Raw genomic sequence first — 25,735 nt, forward strand, 5'->3', positions numbered from 1 at the left:
TCTCGGTTTTTCTAAACCAGAGAGAACATTTCTAATTTAGTTAGCCTTATTGCACTCGACAAGGTATGCTACATTTTTTAAATTAACCCAAAAGAATAAAAAGAAAATTTACCATGTTGGAGAGAACCAGTGTGAGAGAACTGCTGAAAAAGGCTGCAAAAAACATTGAGATTCTCAAAATAATTCAAACTCTGACTTTTTCCAAGTCAAGCACAGGGCATTTATTTAGGGATCATACTTGACTAAGGAGAAAGCAAGCTTTTAAAAGAGCAGAAAGATGAGTAGTCAGGATCATGAATATTAGGGATATTAAATCAGACATAATCTTTTCAGGTTTGGGGACAAAGATTAATAGACTATTGCTTTTTTATAAAGTTTTTTTTTTATTTCGTTCTGTTTTTTGTTTTCCACAAGACAAAAGGATTAAGTGATTTGCCTGAAGTCACACAGCTAGGCAATAATTAAGTGTCTGAGGCTACATTTGAACTCAGATCCTCCTTACTCAATGCCTGGTGCTCTATCCATTGTGCAACCAAGCTACCCTGATTTATTGTATAATTGATAGGGGGCTTTCCTTATACCCTGGAGCAGATATTTACTGAGTCCAGGAGAGGGGACAAGGTCTTTCAGGGAGGTTGTAACCTCATCAGAACCACTTTCTCATTTAAAAGATAAGAAAAAGAAACCATTGTTATTGGCATGTATAATTTTCCTCCCCTTTTCTAAAGAAAGAAAAAAGATAAGTAGTTTGGATTACCTCCAAACTCTGTAACTAGTAAGTTCATTTTTAAGTGCCAGAGCAAAAAGTAGAGGCAATATTGAGAGCTATCTGTTATGTCAGAAAAAAGTGCCTGTACTCCTGTGTTGGTAGATGAAGATTTCTTCCTCTGGGGGGGGGGGGTTCTCCTATGCTAATGAATCTCAGTTCTAGTGTCTTTCCCTATAGAAAATAGATAAATTGCCTTCATAATAAAAATATACATAAAGCCATATCTTAATGAATTAAAAGGAAATATTCAAACTTTAGTATAATGAAACTGTATGGTTTCCAAATATTATCAGCATGCTATAGATTGCACAGTGATTAGGGTGCTAGGTCTGGAATAAGAAAGACTCATCTTTCTGAGCTCAAAGCTGACCAAAGACACTCACTGTGCAAGTCACTTAGCCAGTTTGCCTCAGTTTCCTCATCTGTAAAATGAATTGGAGAATAAATGGCAAACAACTTCAGTAATTTTGTCCAAAAAATACCCAAGTAGGATGATGAATATTTGGGTGTGTTGGAAAAACAGCTGAACAATACCGAATTGGATTATAAACAGTTCAAACTGTATATGATGTGTTAATTCACAATAGATTCTGAAAAAATTTTACTCATACAAAGGATAAATTCTTGATTAAATGAACCCGCTGTTAATTTGCTAAGTATATTTCCACCACTTCAACATTATTGTCTTCATACGTACCCCTGCTACTTTACTGCAAGTTCATTTAACTTCTAATACTACCTCTTACTAATTTTGTGTGATCTTAGGCAAGTCACTAACCTTTCTTCAATCTCAGTTTCTTCAATTCTAAAATGGTAGAGGGAACAGTCAAGATGAATTGAAGCTTCTTTCCACTCCTAATTTATGATTTTTGGATTATGAAGATTTTGTCCTCTTCACTCAAATGTGCTGAAATGTTAAGGAAAAATAAAAGGAATTTGAAAATAATGTAAATAAATTTAACAAGTATGTGTATGGGAAAGTGTAGAAGATGATATTCAATAAGCCTAGAAATATAGGTCAAACCCAATTCATGGAAGATGTTCAAATGGTCAACTGAGGAGGAGTGTTTTATTCAGATTCAGATTCTCAGTCATCGCAGGATTATGTGAGAGAAATGGAAGAGTCACAAGGGTTACCAAAGTTGTACATGTAAGTGACTAGGAGGATGCTGGAATTGTTGGTAATAATTGGGAAAGCAGGAAAAAGGGCCTATTTAAAACAAAGGTTTTTGATCTATTTTAGTGATATAGAGAACTTTGGCAGTCTGCTGAAACCCATGTACACCTCAGAATGATTCTTACATAGGCAGAACATAATGAGGTGCATTTTTAGGAATTCTAAATTTGAGATATCTATGAAACACATAGTTGGGATTGTCTAACTGGCAATTGTTGATAGAACTCAGGGGTGGATTTAGAGATTATGCAGCTAGCTACTTAGATATGATAACTGAATTGATAAGGACTGGTAGGATCACTAAGAAAAAAGAATATAAAATGAGAAAATGGCATGAAGGAATGGAACATTGATGATGAAACTTAATTTCTCCATTGCCCTGGTGCCTGTCTGCAGATATGCATGCAAGTGCTTTTGTGTATGTGTTTGTGTGTGTGTGTGTGTGTGTGTGTATGTGTGTGTGTGTATGAATAACTGTGTGTATATATATATATCTTGGAATTCAGAATGTACTACTGCAAAATTCATCACATACTGTCAGGGGAAAAGATGGTTATTCATTGAAATAGAGGATTTTCAGAATTTCTCAGAGAAAGACCAGTACTGAACAGAGAATTTAATTACCAAATATACAATTCAAGAATTGCAAAAAAAGGTAAATGGAAAGGGGAAGGAAAAAACAAAACAAAATAAATGGTGATCAAGACCATTCAATTATATGCAATGCTAAGAGTGAAGATATACTGCTACTAATTCTTGAGAACTTTACTTCTTTCAGGATAATTGAAGGGTCAAATATAATTGAAGAGATTGGACTTAAAGGATACGGGTGTAGTTGGGTCTTGTCTCTCCATTATAGAGGTGCAAGATGACTTCACTATATTTGAGAAAAAAGCCCTGATGTAAAGCAGGGGTGTCTTTATTTTTGTTTTGTTTTGCTTTTTGGGGGGTTTTTTGAAAGTAATGGGATTAAGTGACTTTCTCAAGGTCACACAGGTAGGTAATTATTAATTGTCTGAGGTAAAATTTGAAATCAGGTTCTCCTGACTCTAGGGCCAATGCTCTATTCATTGCACCACCTAGCTGTCCCATGACACCTAACTGCCCCTAATGCAGGAGTGTTAGCCTTAACTTAAGTGCCTCAATATCCTTTTTTCCACTTTAATTCTGCTGTGGGGACAAATTTTAGCACTTTGTCTAATGAGGGCATCATAAACTGGGTGGTCCTGAATCAGTTTCTCCTATAACCTGCAATCATTTGTAAAGTTCTCAGGTGAGACCTTCAGTGCCTCCCAATATTTAGAGATCTTTAAGATTTTTGTAGTTAATTAGAGCAGGATTTGACTTCAATAGTACTTTACTTAAAAAAGGGTTTAACTACTCTGGGTGGGGAGGGAGGGTAAAGTGTGAGAGAAAATAGGCCATTCTTCACTTAATAAGGAGTTAGTACTCAATGGGGGGGGTGTAAAATATGAGAGAAAATAAGCCTGGGGGAGGAACACAAATAATTGAAGAAATGATTTGGATGATGCTTAGACTCATGAAGAAAATTGTGTGTCTTTGGAGGATACTTGAAAAGGGGATGAGGTAAAAATGATTATAATTATAATTTGATGCAATGTGAGACAATGCTTCTTATTAAGCCATCAATTTGTGATGATACTTTGATAACAACATAAATTTATCAAGCAATCACATAATCAAAATGTGATTAATGATACCTGATTAATACTATTAAGAGTACTAAATAACACCAGGTAAATAGGAACAAAGATTTATAATTTTAGGGGGGGAGAGGGAGAATGTGAGCACTGAGTAAATTCTATGCAATAGATTTGACCCAAAGACAGAATATGATACAGTCCCACTTGGATTAAAACTCTACAGGGAAGGGGGAGTATGGGGAAAGGGAAAGATAAAGGAAGAAGGGATTGATAAAAGGGAAGGTGAAGGCAAAAGTATAAGAGAAAATAAAATGAAAGCTGAATTTTAAAAGCAAATCTTAGAGAAAAGGGAGTAAAATTTTGGTAAGAAGGAATAAGAGGAAAGGAAAGTGAAAAGTATAAATGGAGAAATACAGAACAGAAGGGAAAACAGAATTCATAAGCTTAACTGTAAATGTGAATGGGTGAACTGTCCCATAAAACAGAAGCAGAAGGCAGAATTGATTAAAAACCAGAATCCGGCAATATGTTGTTTACAAGAAACACATTTGAAGCAGAGAGATACACATGGTACAGGTAAAAGTTTGGAGGAAAATATATCATGCCTAAAATGAAGTAAAACATCAGGGGGTAGAGATCCTCATCTCACATAAAGAAAAATCAAAAATCAATCTCATTAGAAGGGAAAGGTAGGAAATGAGCTCTTAAAATGGTACCCTTGTTAATGAAGCTATATCATTATTAAACATGTATGCACCTAGTGGAACAGCATCCAAATTCCAAGAGGAAAAGCTGAGTGAATTACTGGGAAATATAAAAAGCAAAACATTAATAATGGGGCACCTCAATATCCCTGTCTCAGAACCAGAAAAATCTAACCACAAACAAAAGGGAAATTAAGAAGGAGAATGAAATCTTATAAAACTGAGATATGATTGACCTCTGGAGAAAACTTAATGGAGATGGAAAAGTATATACATTTTCTTTGCAATACATGGTACATCTACCAAAATTGACCATGTACTAAGGCACAAAAATCTTATAGCCAAATGCAGAAAGGCAGAAATAATAAATATACACTTCTCAGACCATGATGAAATAAAAATTACATGTTATAATGTGTCTCAGAAAGATAAACCAAAAACTAATTGGAAATTAAATAACTTTATCTTAAATAATGAGCAGATCAAATAGCAAATTATAGATATAATCAATAATTATATCTAAGAAAAATGATACTAATGAGGCATCCTAACAAAATTTATGGGATGCAGCCAAAACAGTTTTGAGGGGAAAATTTATATATCTAAATTCTGAGTTAAAGAAAAGAGAAAGAAGAGATCAATGAATTGGGTATGAAACTGAAAAATATAGAAAAAGAACAAATTAAATGTTTCCAGTTAAATTCCAAATTAGAAATTCTGAAAATCAATGGAGAGACTAATAAAATTGAAAGCAAGAAAACCATTTATTTAATAAATAAAACTAAGACTTGGTTTTATGAAAAAGCCAATGAGGTAGAAAAACATTTGCTAAATCTGATTTTAAAAAAAGTAAGAAGATAACCAAATTACCAGCATCAAAAATGTAAAGAATTAACTAACCACCAATAAGGAAGAAATTAAAGAGATAACTTGTATCTACTTTGCTGAACTGTATGCCATTAAATTGGAAATCATGAATTAATTGAATGAATATTCACACAAATATAAACCAGCCAGTTTAACAGAAAAGGAAATAAATTACTTAAATAACCCCAATTCAGAAAAAGAAATTGAAAGAAACCATTAATAAACTCCCTAAGAAAAAGTCTCCAACTCCCTTTAGTTTTACAAATGAATTCTACCAAACATTTAAAGAATAATTAGTTCCTATTCAAAATAAACTATTTTTGGAAATAGGAGTTCAGATATATTCCTTTTATAACATCAACATGGTCCTGCTTGTTTAACTAGGAAGAACCAAAATAGGCAAAGCAAATTATAGACCAACCAACTTGAAGAATATTGATATTAAACAATACAAACATATTAAATAATATTTTAGCAAGTTATTATTAGGATAGTAGATCATGATTAGGTAGAATTTATACCAGGTAGGCAGGGATGGTACAATATTAAGAAAACACTAAACATAATTGAAAATATCAATAGCAAAATCAGCAGAAATCATTATGATTACCTCAACAGATGCTGAAAAACTCAATGAAAAAACATAATGTCCATTCCTATTTTAAAAGAAACACTAGAAAATGTAATAGGAAAAACTGGAATTTTCTTTAAAATAATAAATAATACCTATCTAAAACCATGAACAAATATAGGTAATATGAATCAACTCAGAGCATTTCCAATAAAATCAGGTATGAAAAAAGGATGCCTGTCATCAACATTATCATTACTATTCAATATAGTATTAGAAATTAGAGAGAATTGCATCAAATTTATTAGATTAGGCTATAATGAAAAAAATAATGCTATATTTAATCATATGAACAATACTCCAAATTATTATTGATTTGAGAATTTCAAATCAAAATAACTCTGAGATATCACCTCACACCTATCAGATTGGCTAAGATAAGAAAAGGGGAAAATGATCAGTGTTGGAGAGGTATGGGAGGATAGGGAATTTATGTATTGCTAGTGGAATTATGAATGGTACTAACCATTCTTTAGAGTAATATGGAACTATGCCCAAAGAACAATAAAAATGTTCATTCCCTTTGACTCAGTAATTCCAAATCATAAAAAAATAAAATTCCTACATGTTCCAAAATATTCATAGCAGCTCTTTTAGTAATGGCAAAGAATTTGAAATTGAGAGGATGCTCATCAATTGGGGATTGTCCAAACATGTACATGAGTACTATTGAATAATGGACTCTAGAGAAGCATGGAATAACTAACAGGATCTGATACTGAGTGGAAGGATGAGAACAAAGAGAACAATGTACACATTAACAGCCATATTGTGACATGCTCAACTTTGATAGATGCAGCTTCTCCCAGCAGTCCTGGGAGCTAGGACAACTGTATTAGACTGGCTATGGACAATGTTATCCCCATCCAGAGGAAGATAAACAAAACCCTAAACCAACCCTTCAGAATCTGATCAACACTTCATAAAAATTATCTCATATATCTCTTTCCTTTTATCCAATTTCCTCCTCATACAAAAACTGGCAAAACTGTAAACATGTTTATCAAGAATATGTATATTCAGTGCTAACCTTACTGTTCACTGCTGAGGGGAGCGGTTTGGGAAGGGAGTGTGGAAGGAAATTTTGTAGCTTAAAAATATGCATGTACATATGGATAAAAAATAATAATAAATGAATATTAAAAAACAAAAAAATGAAAAAGTTAGAAAGTATTGACATTAAAGGATAATTAACACCACTTGAAGAGGTTCAAAGAACTTTTTATATTAGAGAGAAATAAGGGAGGGTTTGAAGATTAAGTAGATCTTACTCTTAACAGATTTGACTCAAAGAGGGTGTACCATCTTCCTAATTGAGTTTAGAAATTTATCTGACCCTACACATAAGTAGAAGGTGGAAGTATAAGGGAAGGAAGGAATGATAGAAGGGATATGGAAACTGAAAGTGGAGATAAGGAGTAAAAGAAGAAAGGGAGAAGAAGAGAGAATGGATTAATAAAAGGAAGAATAGATTGAGAGAGGCAGCAGTCAGAAGTAAAATATTGTTAAGGAAGGATAAGGGGAAAGGAGAGAGAAATGAACACATGGAGGAAGACAAGATGGAGGGAAAGGGGAAAGAAAAGAGAAGAGCAGAAGACAGCAGGAATGGCAGGAGAGAAGGAAGAAGTAGGAGGAAAAAGAAGAAAGAATAAAAGGATTAGAGACTGAAATAAGAAGTGTAGATTGTGGCAGGTAGTAGTGACTAGAAGCATAAAACTGGTTAGGATGGACAGGGTGAAAGGAGATAAAAGTAAAAATGGGAAAAATAAGATGGAGGGAAATACAAAGTTAGTTATCAAAATAGTGACTATGAATGAGGTAAACTTTCCAATAAAATGGAAGGATTAAAAGCCAGAATCAAACAATATAGTTTACAAGAGACACATTTGAAGCAAAAATATATTTAGAGAATAAATATAAAAGACTGGAGTGATTATGCATTAGCTGAAGTGCATCAGCCATGCTCAGACAAAGGGAAAAAAAGGATCCAAATAAAAGGAATATATGAGGAAAAAACATTTAACTTATAGGTTCCAAAAACATGAAGAAATATCAGCACTAAACATTTATGTATTAAGTGGTAAAACACCCTAATTATGAGAGAAACAAGGTAAGTTATAGAAAGATGAAAATGATTTTTGCTCTTTATTCTCAAAGACCATGACATCAGAGACAGTATGTCATGAATATGTATTTGAATTGGATTTGCGTGAAGGTGACCTATACTAATCATTAACCTTACATTCTCCTCCAAAGACATCTTGGTCCAGTGGCCAGATATGAATCAGGCTGATTAGAGATGACCCAGCATGCAAGGCAATGAGGTTTAAATTACTTACCCAAGGTCACATAACTAGTGGGTATCATATGTCTAATCCAGAGTTGAACTCTGGTCCTTCTGACTTCAGGACTGGTGTCTATCCACTGTACCACCTAACTCCTTTATAGGAAGAAATATATAGCAAAACTATAATAGTAGGGGAAGTCAACATCAGAAAATAAACAAGAAAGAATTTAAAGTGAATAGTATTTAAATAAAGTTTGATATTATGGAACTCTGAAGGAAATGTAGTAAATATAGAAAGAAATATATCTTTTTCTCAGTGTTCATAGAATCTCTACAAAACAGACCATATTTGGGGCATAAAAACCTCCCATTCAAATGAAGATGGGCAGAAATATTACATAAATCTTTTTGCAGATGATGAGGTAGTAAAAATTATGTGTAGTAAAGGACCATGGAAAGCTAGATATAAAATTGATTGCAAAAATGAGTAATCTAATCCTAAAGAATTAATGGATCAAAAAACAAATCATAGAAAAAATCAATAACTTCATTAAATGAAATGGGACACAATACCAAAATTTACAGGAAACAGTATAAATAGTTTTTAGTGGAAATTTTATATCTCAACATGCTTACATGATTAAAATAGAGAAATAGATCACAGAACTTGGCTTCAAATAAAAATATTCAAATAAGAAAAATTTAAAAATCTACAATTAAGTAGAAAATAGAAATTCTTAAAGTCAAAGGAGAGATTAATAAAATTCAAAGTATAAACAAAATTGTCCAACTAATAAATAAAACTAAAAGTTTGTTTTATAAGGAAAGCAATAAAATAAATAAACATCTGGCTACATTGATTTAAAAATAAAAGGAAGAAGAAAACCAAATTACCTGTTTAAAATATGAAAAAGGTAAATTTGCTACCGATAAAGAGGCAATTGAAGCAAAATTTGGTGTTATGTTGCTTAGCTGTATGCCAATAAATCTGACAGCCTAAGTGAAATGGATAAATATTCACAGAATTATAATTTGTCCAGCTTTATAGAAGAGAAAATAAAATACTTAAATAATACCATTTCAGAAGAAGACCTCAACAAGACATCAATTAATTCCCTAAGAAAAAAATCCTCAAGGCTATATAGATTTACAACTAAGTTCTACCAGACATTTAAACCACAATTAATGCCAATACTTCATAAACTATTTGGAAAAATAAGTGTTGTCCTGCCAAATTACTTGAATGATACATATCTAATGATGACACCTAAATCAGCTAGAACTGGAAGAGAAAAAAGTATGGACCAATTTCCATAAAGAATATTGATGTAAACAGTTTAAATAAAATATTAGAAAAGGGATATTAACAAAGAAACTATCAACAAATTATCACCATGATAATGCATTATCAACATTTTCTATTTATACCAAGAATGAAGAACTGGTTCTATATTGGAAAAACCATAAAGATAGTTGATAATATCAATAACAAATTAACAGAAATCATATTATCTAAATAGATGCTGAAAAACTTTTGACAAAATATACCACTCTTTCCTTTTAAGAACACTAGGTGCATAGGAAAAATTGATTTTTTTCTTAAAAGATAAACAGTATTTACTAAAATTATCAGCAAGCATTATATGCAATGTTCCCAATAAGATAAGAAATAAAAAACATAATCATAATCATCACTATTATTCAGTACTGTACTAGAAATATTATCCTTAGAATAAGACAAATTAAAATTAAAAGAATTAGAAAACAAACAAATCCATCATTTTTTCATGTAACATGATAGAATACTTAGAGAATCAACTAAAAACTACTTGAATCAATGAACACCTTTAGCAAAGTTACAAGATATAAAATAAGCCCACAAATATTTGCCTTTCCTATATATTTCTGCCAAAGACTAGTAGCAAGAAATAGAAAGATTATTTTCTTTCAAAATATCTATAGACAGAATAAAATACTTAGGAGCCTACCAGTCAACATAAATCCAAGAACTAAAAGGATACAAGTACAAAACTATTTTCACACAAATAAAGTCAGAGTTAAGCAGTGGAAAAAATATTAATTGCTCATGAGTAGGACAAGTTAATACGATAAAAATATCAATTATACATAAATTAGTCATCTTATTCAATGTAATACCTGTCAAACCACTAAAAATACTTTTTTTGAGAGGGATAAAATAATAACAACATTCATCGAAAAATGCAAAAGATCAAGAATATCAAGGAAATAAATAAAAAATGTAAAGGAGGTCTTTTCTAAAGCTATATTGTTAAACAGCAATCAACAGAACATCTTGGTAATGGCTAAAAATAAAAGTTATATCAATGGAATAGGTTAGGTTCATAAGTCAGATTGGGAAATATCTATACTGTTTGAGAAACTCAAGGAATCCAATTATTTTTTTTGGGGGGGGAATCCTTCACAATTTGACAAAAATTGCTAGTAAAAGTGGAAAATGGAATGCCAGAAACTAGGCATAGACCAACATTCCATACTCTATAACAAAATAAAGTCAAAATGGGTACATGATGTCAACATAAAGGTTGAAAACATAATCAAATAAAATAGTCAGCAATAGTTTATTCGATCTATGAGAGAAGGAAAGAGTTTATGATCAAGTGAGACAGAGAACATCACAAAATGTAAAATGGATAATTCTGATAACATTAAATTTTAAAGATTCTGTACAAACAAAACCAATGCAATAAAGATCATGAAGACACACATGAGTGACAACAGTGTAAATAGCTAAGCCTAAGAAAAGTGGAAACAATTTTACTTCCAGTGTTACTGATAAAGGGTTTATATGTAAAATAAAATATATAAAATAAAATATAATTCTATAGAATTTCACTCTAACTATTCTGAAGAGCAATTTGATAGTACGCCCAAAGGGCAATAAACTATGCATACCCATTAATTCAGTAATGTCATTCATATATAATGGAGGCATTTGGAAATTTTCTTTGATTTAAACAGAGGCAAAGGAAATTTTCTTTGATTTAAACATTTTGAAGGACAAATTGCAAGACATTCTTTCCCTGAGCACTTTGAATGAACATTGATACTCCAATTTCAAAATTTATTTGGCATCAGCATATATTGAATAATAGAACAAAGTGATTTGGGGAGTTAACTTTCTTACTGACTATTACATTATTTTTCATTTAACTAAAAGATAACTTGTCCATGTCAAAAACTAAATTTAATATTTTCTACATGGGCACTAAATAAATACTCAGCTCATTACCAATCATCTCATGATAAGTAAATTTGTTGTCAGTCAATCTCAATATCCTTCATGAAAGCCTTCCCAGAAATTTAGAACTTGCTAAAACATGAATTGTCACTAACCTGAATACAAATTTTGAGAGACATTGTTGTATAAAGAGCTACACTTTCATTCAGAATTTGAATTCTGTATCATTTACAGAGTTTACTAGCTGTTTGAATTTGAACAGTTTCAGTAGAATGTAAGCTTCTTGCCATAAAGGAATATTCTTGTCTTTTAATCTTCAATTCATAAAGGAATGTTCTTGTCTTTTAATCTTCAATTCATAACATAATGCTTGGAATGTAATGGGCACTACAAAGTTCAAATTCAGATCAGTTTAATGTATGTCTTTCTGAATCACCGTACCTCTTTCCAAGAAACATCCCTGACTCTAAAAACTTCACTCAGTATGGAAGGAAAATTACACACACACACACACACACATGCCTGTGTATACATATTTATACATATATTGTACATATATGTGAGTGTGTGTGTGTGTGTGTGTGTGTGTGTTTCAGTAATGTTGCAAACTTTTTCTGACTCCTGGAGAAATTACAGAGTATGTCTCAACATGATGTGTTGAGAACAATTTCCTAGAGTTTTACATAAGCTTACTTTCATTTCCTGTCCTGAAGAATCAACTGAGTGTCAACCTTCATAGGTACTTGTGCAAAGGAAACACAAAACCCATTTCTAAAGTATCAGGTTTTGTCATTGTAATATTTATAAGCTTATTATGGATGGAAAAAAATCTAAAATCACGTATTTGGTATCATTTAGGACAAGACAGTTAAGGAGGTAGGATAAGGGTCTCTATTTTTCAGATTTTTCATGCTCACTCTCTATTATATGATTAGCATTTCATTACATTTTCTTTTTTTTTAGTTTTATTTATTTAAGGCAATGGGGTTAAGTGACTGGTCTAAACTCACACAGCTAGGTAAGTTTTAAGTGTCTGAGACTGAATTGGAACTCAGGTTCTCCTGACTCCACGGCCAGTGCTCTATCCACTGCACCATCCAACTGCCCCCTCCATTTCATTATATTTTCATGGCAAACAGACATCTGTGCTACCCAGAAACCATATGTAATGCTTGAGTCATAGGTTGTCATGTGAAATGAAATGTATAATTATTTTTGGGCGGATTTTATAGGCTGATAACTCATTGATCTTCTACATTCTATCCAAACTATACTATTGGAAACTTCTTGAACATGATTTTTCCATTTCCAGTTATCCCCTATTTAGCATAGACTTCCCTTCCCAATCTTAGAATCTCTTTTCATCTCATGCCCACATCATAGAATCCCTACATACTTCAAAGCAAAATTCATGTCACCTATTTTAAGAGTCATCCCCCCACCTCCCACCCTATTCTTTAGCATTCTTCCACCTATTGTACAAAGCTATACTACATAACTCTGCATATAGTCTATTTCTATTTTAAATAAACATTTGATATAAGCTCCCCCAGAGCAAAGTTTATATTATTTTGACTTTGGATTCTCAGTGTCTGACTTGGTAATTAATAGCTGATAGGCATTCCATAGATGCTATTATTTTATCATACTTCTCATTCTTCTGACTAAGATACTGTCCACACCCAAAACATTTAGTCTTTACTATCTACTGCCTAGTGTATTGTCACTTACTTTCCTTTCAAGTAAATTGTTAAATTGTACATAACCACAGCAACCTTGTGTGATGATCAACAGGGATCGACTTAGCTCTTCTCAATAATATAGTGATGAAAGACATTTCCAAAAGACTTGGAATGGAAAATGACATCCACATCAGGAGGGGAAAAAACAAAACAAAATTATGATATCTGAATACAGACCAAAGAATACAATTTTCTCTTTTTTCACTGTTTTTTTGCTTTTTTGATTTTTCTTAATATTTTTCCTGTTTGATCTGATTCTTCTTTCATTACTTGATTTATGTAAAAATATGTTTAACATAATTGTACTTGCATAGCCTGTATCTTGAGAAGGATGGAGGGAAGAGAGGAAGGGAACAAGGAAAATATGTAACTCAAAAATCTTACAAAAATGAAAGTGGAAAACTAATTTTTCATATATTTTGAAAAAATAAAATTTTAAGCTTTTAAAAAAATACATTGTCCAAAACTGAAAAATATTAATTTAGAGATCCAATAAAACCCACAGGGCCTTTGAATAGAGTTCAACAGATATATTAACTATAGTCTATGTGTAAATCCTATCTCTCCCACAAATATCTGTATAGCCAAAGTCATTTATGCATGTACATACATATATATGCACACACACACACACACATATATATATATATATGTATAAGTGTATGTATAGGTAGATAAAAGAGAGAGAGTGAGAGAGAGAGAGAGAGAGAGAGAGAGAGAGAGAGAGAGAGCTCCCTGATACTGAGAATTCTAAATATCTGTGTATTATTGAAACTTACTCCTTTTCTATTCTTTCCCCTGGTCACATTGCTTTTCACTTTCTGTATTTGTCTGCAAATCCCAGAAGTAGGTTAGGGTCTTTGAAGTCTTTATATACTTGCTAAATTAGTTTTCATTTCTTTGTTTTGTCTCAATCCTGAATTTCCTCTGAGAAATTTCAGAATTGTTTTGGATTGTGTTCTTCAGTTTTTATGTACATATTTAATGCAACAAATATTTGAACATTTAGGGACAGAAAAAATGTCAGAATACAGGAAGCACTGAGTACTCTTAACATTTACCTAGAAATATCTTTAAAATAAGACCTCAAATCAAATTCTGGGCAGGCATAAGTAAAAGGAAAAAAGATCACAGTGAGGTATTCCTCTGACTCAGGAGTTGGGTAAATTTTTTCTGTTACTTTTTGGTTTTTTCTTTCTTGTTGTTTTTTTGTTCTGATTCTTCTTTTACAACTTGGCCAATGTGTTTTATTTGCTCAAATAGTCCCTCGATTTATTGAATTTTTGAAACCCTTCTCTGGTTATGTTAGTAGCATCAGTCAAATGATTTTATGAACCTTATATGACTTATAAGTTGGATGCTCCTCACCTCTGCTCTAACCCAAGACTACTTAAAAGGTGAGAAAGAGAAACATGGGAGTAGTGGCTGATCCCAGAGTCATAGAGAAGTAATATCAGTGGTGGCAACAGAAGCAGCCGCATGTTTGGGAGCTTGCAACCAAAGACAATAAAAGAATCTGGATGCTGATCAGAAAAAGATTACACATCATACCTGTACTAGATCTATATGAGATCTTGATGCTGTTTGGCAGTTTTACTGCCTGAATCCACAGTTGATTCATTATTCAATAGCAGAGGCCAGCACTTTTGATCACAAGGGAGAAGTTGCCCTCAGAAGTAGCATCACTTCTGGTCCTAAGAGAATAGGATTCTTGAGGAATAGTATCCAATTGTAATCCTGGGTCTGGACCAAAAGCACAGAACAGAACAATGACATACCTCTCTTTAGTTCATACCACCTTTGAAACATCCAAACCTCCAGAACTAGTTATGAAAACAGAAATGTAAAAAAAAAAAAAAAAAAAACCTGAAACTTGGAACAGTGCCTCTATTCCTCCCATGATGGGATTAGAAAACAAATTTAACCTAATATTCAAAGACAAAAAAATAAGGCTAGGGAAATGATCAAACAATAACCAAAAATAAGACTACTAAATAGTACTAGAATGAAAGGAAAGATCAATTTTGGAATTACTTCTTACTCTTCACTAAACATATTTTCTCTTTGACATTGGAGATCTGGAATTTGGTTATCACATTCCTGGGAGTTTTTATTTTAGTATTTCTTTCAAGTGGCGATCCTTTTAATTTTCATTATATACTCTTGTTTTAATATATTGAAGAAGTTTCCTTCTATTATTTCTTGAAATATGATGTCCAGGCTATTTCTTTGATAATAGATTCCAGCTAGACAATTTTCTTTAATGATCATTCCTTAATCAATTTTCTTTGCAAATTGTTCATATTTTCTTCTATTGTTGCATTATTTTGTCTTTATTTTTACTGCTTCTTAACATTCATGAAGTCATTAGCTTCCACATGCCCAATTCTAATTTATAAGGAATTACTGTCATCGGTAAGTTTTTGCACCTCTTTTTCCAATTAGCCAATTCTATTTTTTAAGCATTATTTACATTAGTGAAATTTTATACTTGTTTTTCATTTGGTCAGTTCTATTGAAGGAGTCATTTTCCTCACTATTTTGTGCCTTCTTTTTCTAACCATTAAATGTCCTTTGAAAAGTTTTCTCTTGCTGTTATTTCTTTTCTCAGTTTCCTCTACTAGTTTTATTGGATTTGGAAGAAGACATTTTAGTTCTTCCATAAATTATTCAATTAATTTTTGATATTTAGTTTGTAAGTGTTTTGATATTGCTACCTTTTGAGTTTATGTCTTTATCTTCCTTATTATCAATTTAAAGCTTTAAAGCCAGTTTTTTCATTACTCTTTGTTCAATTTTTCAACCTTTTTTTGAATTTGAACTTTATGTTAAATCAGAGTTATGTTCCTATCATGATGTGACAGTGTGTCTATCACTATTCCAAGCTTCTGGGGTTTTTTCACTGCTATGTTCAGAGCTAGCACTGGAGTTTTGAAAGTTTTCATTATTTTCTATCTAGTGCTGTCTAGGCAGAGATGTGGTCATTGTCTTCCTTGTCTGAACTACAGTCCTTTATCAGAAGGGGTCCCTGAATACTTGAAGACGTAAATGGTACTGCTACTCAGTATTCTAACTCCCTTAGGATTGTAAACAATACTGTTCCTTATTGGCCCTTATCCTTTATGACCAAAACTGGTACTCCTCCTCAGGATCCCTGCTCTCTTGGGATGGAAAATGTTCCTCTGTGCCCTTGAAATGTTATCTAGGAGTGGGAAAGCATTGAAATTGCCAAATAATGGATATTCCCAGTGCTAACACATAGATCTTCAGTATTATCTTTCTGACAAGGTTCCCAATTTCCCTACTGTCTCTTGCTTGAATGTTTCCCAAATTGATACTACTGCAATTATCACTATCAGTTCTCACCATTGATTTTGCATACATATAGGCTCTGACTGACTTCCATCCTTGTGTAGCAAACTTCTTCTGACATTCTTGACGTGGACTGGAAAAATACCTCATAACATTTTTTGGAGCTTGACTTGATTTTTTATTTTAAGGTTGTTTTGAAGGGAATGTTGATGTAAGGCTGTAGTCTTTGTTTTGGCTTATTGACTCTGCCCCGCCCCCCCAGCCCTCAAAGGAGGAAGATTTCAATAAGGAGAGGCTACACATCTCAGGGAATCCATTAAATTCTGTTTTTTAATATTTTTAATTCTTCTTTCTTGACTTTTATTCTGCATTGATCTCTTTATGTCTTTCAGTGATCAGTCTTAGCCCTCTTCCAAATAGCAGCCCTTATGATCCTTGAAGCCAGCCTATATGAATTATATTATTTCTTCAAGATAACATGCCTAGATCATGAAACCATGATTTGTAAAGTGCTTAATATTATAAAAGAAAAAAAAACTTTTTAAAAAGTAAACTCCATGACAAAGTCATGGCACTAACACATGAAATGTCCACAAACTGAATAATTTATGATTATTCCATAATAATTTAAGTCAATCAACTAACTCACAGTCACTAAAACCTAAATACATATCCTCATGCTGAATGAAGTATTATTAGGCATGCTTCAATGGATGATTCATAATTTTGTCAGTGAATATTTCAGTGAGAATATAAATACCCCTCTTAAGAAAAAGCCAAAACATAAAATAAAACCATAGAAGTTTTTATTGCAACTCTCAATCTATGGTCCCATATTCATTTAATAAGCATAAGGATTGAATTTATATTTTCAATTAATCATTAAGTATTTACTAAGCATCTTCTATATGTCAGACGTTATGCTAAGTGCGAGAGATACAAAAGAAAGACAAATTAAAGCATTGCTCCTAAGTAACTCATAGACTTTTTAAAAGGATCATAATGATGGCTATTATTCACAAACTTGTACCCCAGGATATCCTGTCATACCTCTCCATCTATCAGCTCAACTCTGAGTGTGGCACAGTCACAAGTCTCTCTCCTATCACTTATTTTTATGCATCTAGCCATACTTGCCCGGCAAAACCTTGATCTTAATGTGTACCAAGATAATGTAGCATTCCTATAGTCTATGACCTTCACCTGAGATGAAACAGATGACCTCATAGACTGAGATGAAACATGCACTGTAACATTTGTGGTTGGTGGAACTGGGTTTCCACATCATAATCTTTGCCATCATGACCTTAATTTGTAAACTGATGTTCACGGGGCTGGAGCAGTCTGTGGGACATAATGAACAATCTGGTTGAGTGTGGTCCTGGAGCAATATTGATTCTACTATATCCAAGACCAGGCAGAGAAACTGACTCACAAAGGATTCAAATGGTGGAAGATGCCATGGCAAACCATCTAGATCTTCAGTAGTCTTGTGTAGGAAATTGTGAAGCAACAGTCAGATCGGAAATTTTCTACATCTTCCAGGACTGCATTGACTAGTTTTATTTTCCAGATAGACATAGCAAGAGGGGCTCTGCAATTGAATGTAGTAAATTTATCAGATGAGGAAACAAGTATATAACCAAGCTATATATCAAATTAAATAGGAAATAATTGATAGAAAGAAGAAACTAGAGTTGAGAGTTGGAAAATGATTCTGTAAAAGCTAAGGAAATCAGTAGGCAAAGTTTAGTAAAGAACATATTCCCAGGAAGGGAAACGGAAAATTCTCAAATCCAAGAGATAATTCTTGCAGTAGCCAAGAGATCAGGGCCACTGGATCAATTAATATGTAGCAGGAAATAAAGTGTACAAAGACTGAAAGGGTAGGAGGCTGGTAGGTTTTAAGGGGCATGGATTGTCAAGCAGGATAATTGATCCTGGAAGTGATAAGAAGATGCTAGAATTTAATGAATAGTGAGGTAACATGAACAGAGCTAAGTCTGAGGAAAAACATTATGATGGCTGGATAGAAAATGGATTGTTTTAGGGAGAAATCTGAGGAAGAAAGACACTCTATTTAACTTTTGCAACAGGTCAGGCATAAGGTTATGAAGATCTATATGATATGCCAAGTGATTGTCTATATCTCATAGATTTCCCTGCAATATAAGGTTTTTGACCATATAACTTCTCTCTCTCTTCTAAAATCAAGTGATGTCTGCAAAAAAAGGCTTGTTTTCCTGGAAATTGAGAAGAAAGTATATATGTATGTATGCATGTGTGTATGTATATAGATAGATAGATAGACACATATATATGCACAAAAATATGAACATAAAACTATATGTTTATTTCACTAAGTGTTCTGAAACATATATCCATCAGAATTAAACACTTTAACTTAGCTATATTATCTTTCACCAGAATTTCTTCTTTAAATAGTACATTAGATTTGTTCATCAAGCTATTGAAGTGATAACATATCAATTCCTGAGAAACACAATGATATGTATGCTATATCTCTTATATTCCCCTTCTATCATCTCTTTATAATAAAACATTTATAAATATATAAGTGTATATATGCAATATATACATACAAAAGTATTTCTATAAAATATGTCCATATAATGTGTGCATATACATAATGCTTTATGTAATATATATTAACTAATGGATTAGTATATATATATATATATATATTATGCATTTATTCCACATAAATAAGTGTATATACTATAGAGCATATTGAATGTGTATTATATTTTGTGTATATCAAATTATATGTGTGCATATCTTTGTGAATGTCTGGAAAGTCTATTAGAAGTTATTTAGCCTAACATCTTAATTTTACAAATTTTTTGTTTCTTATAGGTTCATAAGTAAACAATAATGAAGAATACTTAGCACATTCTTAATATGGTATTACCAGCAAATCAAACCTGAAGAAGCACAAAATAATGGCTTTCATATTTGTTTTTTGGTAGATAAAATGAAATACAAAGGTGACTCAAGATAAATATGATTAATGACTCACATACTTAAAGAACAAAAAGAGTGGCATTAATGAAAATGTACCATATTCACATATTCTAGTTGTTTCTCTTATATACTAAATAAATATTGGTTTCTTCCTCTTCAGTTTTTTGGAGCAGGTAAAACTTAATGAACATAAGTCAATGATGAAATTTGACAAATTGAAAGAGTATTGAGTAAAGAGTTCTTGTCCAAACTCTATAACTTACTTTGAAACATTTAAGCACATCCCTAATCCTATTTTTCCTCTGTAAAATGAGATTATACTATCTTCCCTCCCAGAGTGGTTGTAAATAGTAAATAAAATTATATATATTAAAAGATTTTAAAATATAAAAAGTCATATGGATGGACATCATTACTATCTAAATTTACTTGTCTCTTAGATCAACTGAGGATTTAACTTCTTAAGAACTAACATATGAAATGCTTGCCTTTCAATATCGAGATCTAAAGGACAATTATAAGATACCAAATTGATAACTGATATTTTGATATTGACAATTTTAAAATTATGAAATGAGAGTTGGCAGGCCCAGTTCTAGTGGTACTTGTGGGGAAAGAATTTGATTGGCAGTGGGAAATAGGGCACCAATCACACTTTAATAAGATGCAGAGAAAATGGTATGAGAAAAGTACTGAAAAGTCAGAATGGATAGAGACATAAATGGAATTGTTTGGGGAAGGGCTTGTTGAAGGGCAGCAATGCAAAGAAATGGATAAGGAGGATAAAGACACAAAGAATATAACTAACAACATGATCCAATGTAGATGCAAGTGTTCTCAGAGAGCAGAGTAATGAAAGGAATTTGAGGTCACGTTTTGGAACAGAATAAAAGATCAGTGCAATTTTGGAGCTATGTCTTTTAACATATCTAATCACCTCAAATTTATCCATAAAATTTCAAAACTATCATATCATTGGCATTCTCCTGTTCTGGTACTGTGAATTCCTGAATTTTGTGAAATTTACATGTTATACAACCAGAAAGCTTATTAAGCATCACCTACAAGTGTTCCGTTGATCCAGTATATACTACCAGGATGTTAATTTTGGTTATGATTGAGCGAAATTTATAAATTATATTTCTTTTATCTCTGGGTTCCTTATTCCTTTTTGAAACTTATTTCATTCTATTGCTCCTTTGTAATGGTAATCTATAAATTTGCCATACTGACTACAAGGGGAGGGTTCTTGGTGGGGGGGGGGGTCCAGAACAATAGGAAATTTTAAAATAAATGTAATATAGACTTGTCCTTGGGTGATTTCAAAATTAAAGGGTATTGTAGACCACTAGTTCAACAGGTATACAACTTCATGCTGCAGATATGAGTTCTTCACCTTTTCCTAGGATGAACAAGGAGTTACAGCATGGATATCCTCAGAGAAATTCAGTGAATGATGAAATAGATGATCAAGATGTTAAATATTGAGTTTCTACATAGGACATTTGCCAAAAATAACTTAAGGGAAAATATAACTAATTAAAATTACTCATTGGGGTGGCAGCTAGGTGGTGCAGTGGATAAAGAACCAGCCCTGGAGTCAGGAGGACCTGGGTTTAAATCCGGTCTCAGACATTTAATAATTACCTAACTGTATGGCCTTGGGCAAGCCACTTAACCCCTATTTGCCTTGCAAAAACCTAAAAAACAAAATAAAACAAAAAAAAATTACTCATTGGGTAAATATGAAATCAAATCTGCCTTGATGCCCTTATGGAAATGTTCATTACTACATACAGACTGGTTCCCATTATTAGTCAAGTCAAATGAAAACTGCAATCCTTAATGCACATTTATGTCCACTTTAGGTGGACACTTAGATAAATAAAGAAATGATAAATAAATTCATTCTCCTGTGAAGATAGTGATGGGTTTGAGGAATATTCAGTTGCAAATGCTGTAGATAGTGACATATTGAAACCAGAAATTTTGAACCAAAAGATAATGCAAAAAAGTTGTTGTTCAGTCATGGTCACTGCAGGAATAATCTGATTATGTATATATATATATATATATATATATATATTCAATATTTATTTCAATTAGATAATTTTTTCTTTCATTTTTAATGGTCTACCTTCAACTGTCAACCTTCAGGTTCCTAGGATTGTTTCTGTGTGTTTCTGTTGTGAACAGTCTAGTTCCAAAGAAGTAGAGAATTAATAGTTTCACAGAACTTGAGAGTTATGGAAATTTTAAAATCATTTTAGCCCATCTGCTTTTTTCACAAAGGAACAAGCTAAGGCTCAAATTTGCAAAGGCATTTATCAAATGACAGCATTTATTGCTAATCCTGCTCCTGTACTTACTCTGCTAACCATTGTCTAATTTCACCCAGAAGTCTGCGTTAGAATACAAACTCAAAATCACTGGCTCCAAATCCCAAAATTTGATCAATTAATCAAGAAGCATTTATTCATCTCCAACTTCATGCTGGTTATCATGTTAGATACAGGGGATGCAAAGAGGCATTTCCTGACATCAGGGAACTTGCATTTTGTTATAAAAGAGTAATTCAAAGTTAAACAGGATACCAGAGACCATTTCAATCAATCCATTCAAGAAAAAATAACTGCTGTTACAGCATTTTAGAGAACTTGTTCAGACATTTTTGAAGATTTCCAAAGAAGGTGAACCCACTATATCCACAAATAACTTGTTCTTCTTTGATTTATTTCTATTTTTAGAAAGGTTTTTTTTTTTCCTTAATCAAACCAAAATTTGCCTCTTTAAATTTTTCTACTCATTGATCCTAGGTCTGAATTTCACAGAAAAATATGATTCTTCTTAACATCTTTCCATATGATTCTTCTTAACATTTTTCCTTTTCAATTAATCAATATATCAATCTACAAGTATTTATTAATCTGCTAAGAAATCCAGACCACTCGACTTAAAGGTAACTGAAATAGCACGAGTCCTAGAAGTCATCTCTTTTCCATTTCCTTCAACTAAACTTAGAAGACATGAGAATGTGAAAATTACAGACATAGCAATAGTATATTCATGTAATACTTTAAAAATTTTTCATTTTTCATTTTTAAAACAAATTCTGTATATTATCCCACTTGAAAGTTATAGCAGTTCTATGAACCTCTATGAGAAGGTACTAACATGCACATTTTACACATGATGAAACTGAGATTTAAATAGGGGTTAAATGATTTGTTCAGGATCAAACAACTTATAAATATCAGACAGGAATTGACATCTTTTTTTTTTACATCATTCCAGGTCGAGCGTTTATCAATTATGCCACCTAGACGAGACAAAAATAAACTGAACTCTGGGAAATAAGGTTATCCCAAATAAGAAAGAGTTGAGAAAGATTTGTCAGTACATGCTGTGTTATATCATGCAAATGGATTACACTTACTGGGGGTTGCCTGAAAGAACCACTCAAAGGCACTCTTCAGAGAATAGAGTTATAAATGGTTTTCAAAGTAAGAATAGAGAATGACGTAAGAAAGTATGATCTTAAACTCAATCATCAGAAACAAGATGAAGTGGGAGGAATATGCAGTTTGAAGAATGGTCTTTTCTCTGGATCACCTGAGGGTCATGTTTTGTACATGAAATGGAAATCTCTTACAAAAAAAGAGGAGAGTATTTTTCTGACTGTGATAATCCATACTGAAATTGCCACACTAAAGGAATGAAAAGAAGGGGGGAAATCATTCATTTATTCCTAAATGAATACAATAATAACAACAATAGAAGGTACTAGGTGAGAATAGCACCCGAGAAATGAGTTCTGCAGTCTCACACCCTGTAGTGAAGGCTGTTATTTCAGGTGTAATTACTGCTCAGGTACCATAACTAATGACTGCTAGCTAATCATTATAAGCATTATTTACTTTCTCTTTTCATAGAAAAAAACTAACCAATTAGAGAATGCTTTCAAAATAAATAATTCATGGTTTTCCTGTTAATTACAGGATTGCATTTATGTCCTGATGGGTAAAGGGCACATCAGTATTTCTACTGTAAAACCTGGTTGCAAAGTCCATTCTGCAGATTTTTTTTAAAAAATTAAAAAGCTTTGTAAATTGGGAAAGCAGTTACAAAAATACCAATAATGGCATTGGAACATGAAGTGAGGAAATTGCAACATGCTCTATTATAATTTTAATGGATCAGAGTTATATTTTTATTTCTCTTTTGGGAGTTCAGAGTGATTATTTTTGGCATTTCATGTGAACTGTCCCAAGTTCTCTATTTGAAAAGCAAATGAATATATGGGAAAGATCAATATTTCTTTCACTTCTTTTTTTCTTTTATTCTTTCTGACATGCCATGAGGTAATCTTGCAAATACTACTTTATTTTTTCCCTTAGAATTTCTATTTTAGATCTTATTTTGCAATGAATATAAAGAACTATAAGGAATCACATATGTCATCAAGTCCAGACTTTTCTTTTCTATAGTTGACGTAGATTATTTGACTTGTCAGTATTCACATAGTTAGTGACATATTTATTCTAAACCTGAATTCAGAACTTCTGATTTTGAATATAATTATTTTTATATGATACTTATCTTATGATACTTATGATACTTATACTTATATATGATACTTATCTTCATCATCTCTTTACACACTATCCAGTCCTTAAATAATAGTAATGATCCAACGATGAAATTAATGCATACTGTGCACCTACCCAACTTGCTTTATGTTATCTTTCACTCCATACACAAATTTCCTAGATGTGTATCAATATAATCTCTACCCTTTTTCTCAAATCTTTATCTTTTTTTAGAAAAGAATGCCTGGAAGTTAAGGAACACTTAAGTTTCAAGGAAATATTCCACTAAGAATAAGAATGTTTCAATTTCTCTCTCTCTCTCTCTCTCTCTCTCTCTCTCTCTCTCTCTCTCTCTCTATATATATATATATATATATATATATATATATATATATATATATATACACATAGATAGATAGAGAAATAGAGGGATAGATAGATAGATTGACCACTCTATCATCTTCCTATCTGTCTATCTATCTATCTCTCTATCTCTCTATCTATCTGTCTGTCTGTCTGTCTATCTATTGTCTTACTCATATGAATGTAAGCTACTTGAAGTCAATCACTCTATCTTCCCATTTCTTTGTATTTCTAGTTTCTGGTACAGTGGCTCAGGGTAAGTATTGAAAAAGTAGGTTTTGTTTGATTGATAGTAATTATTTCTTTATTTATGTAGCATTTAACCGATTCAATTTTGCTTAAAATGTGCTATGCTTATCTTGTCCTTCCAAAAATTCTTTCCTTTTTTTATTTTCATCCATTTTTACATGCATATATCAAAGTTACAAAATTTCCCTCCATACTTCTCACCCACCTTCCCTCAGTAGGGAACAGTCAGGTTAGTGTTTTAAATACATATTTTGCTAAATATATTTACAAATTAGTAATTTGGGTTATGAGGAGTTAGGATTAATGGAGAAATACATAAAATCAGATTCAATAGGGGTGGGGATTTTTGTGTGTTTTGCCGTGTTTTGTTTTTTCTTCTTCAGTTGGGGATAATATAGACCATTACCAGTCTAATACAGTTGTCCTAGCTCTCTGGACTGTCTAAAGGAGTTGCTTCCATTAAGGTTGTTCATCTCATAATATTGTTGTTGTTTACATTGTTCTCATGACTCTACACCCTTCTCTCAGCAGTAGATTCCATAAGACATTCCATGCTTCTCTAGTGTCTGACCATTTATGGTTTCTTATAGAACAATACTATTCCATAGCATTCTGAACCAAAACTTGTTTAGCCATTCCCCAACTGATGGGCATCCCCTCAATTTCCAGTTAATAGAACTACAAAAAGAGCTGCTATGAATATTTTAGAACATGTAGCTTCCAAAAATTCTTTACAGAATACCTATCCAAAATTCTACTAGACTATTTGTGTTTTGTCTTGGTATTTTTTCATGTCAATGGAATGTGTAGAAACTTTTTTATCACATTAGAATGGTCTACCTTCAACTTTCAACCCCAGGTTCCTGGGATTGTTTCTGTGTTTTTCTGTTGTAAACAGTTCAGTTCCAAGGAAGCAGAGAATTAATAGTTTCACAGAACTTGAGAGTTATGGAAATTTTAAAAATCATTTTAGCCCATCTGCTTATTTCACAAAGGAACAAGCTAAGACTCAGATTTGCAAAGGCATTTACCTAAAACAGTATTTAATGCTAACCCTGCTCCTGTTCCTACTCTGCTAACCATTGTCAAATTTCACCCAGAAGAAGTTCCTTGCCTTTATTATATCACTGGTATACCTGTTTTTTCCAATTATACACCTTTAATTGAGATAAAGTT

The sequence above is a fragment of the Macrotis lagotis genome, chromosome 5 (genome assembly GCF_037893015.1).
Source record: "Macrotis lagotis isolate mMagLag1 chromosome 5, bilby.v1.9.chrom.fasta, whole genome shotgun sequence".
NCBI lineage: Eukaryota > Metazoa > Chordata > Mammalia > Peramelemorphia > Peramelidae > Macrotis > Macrotis lagotis.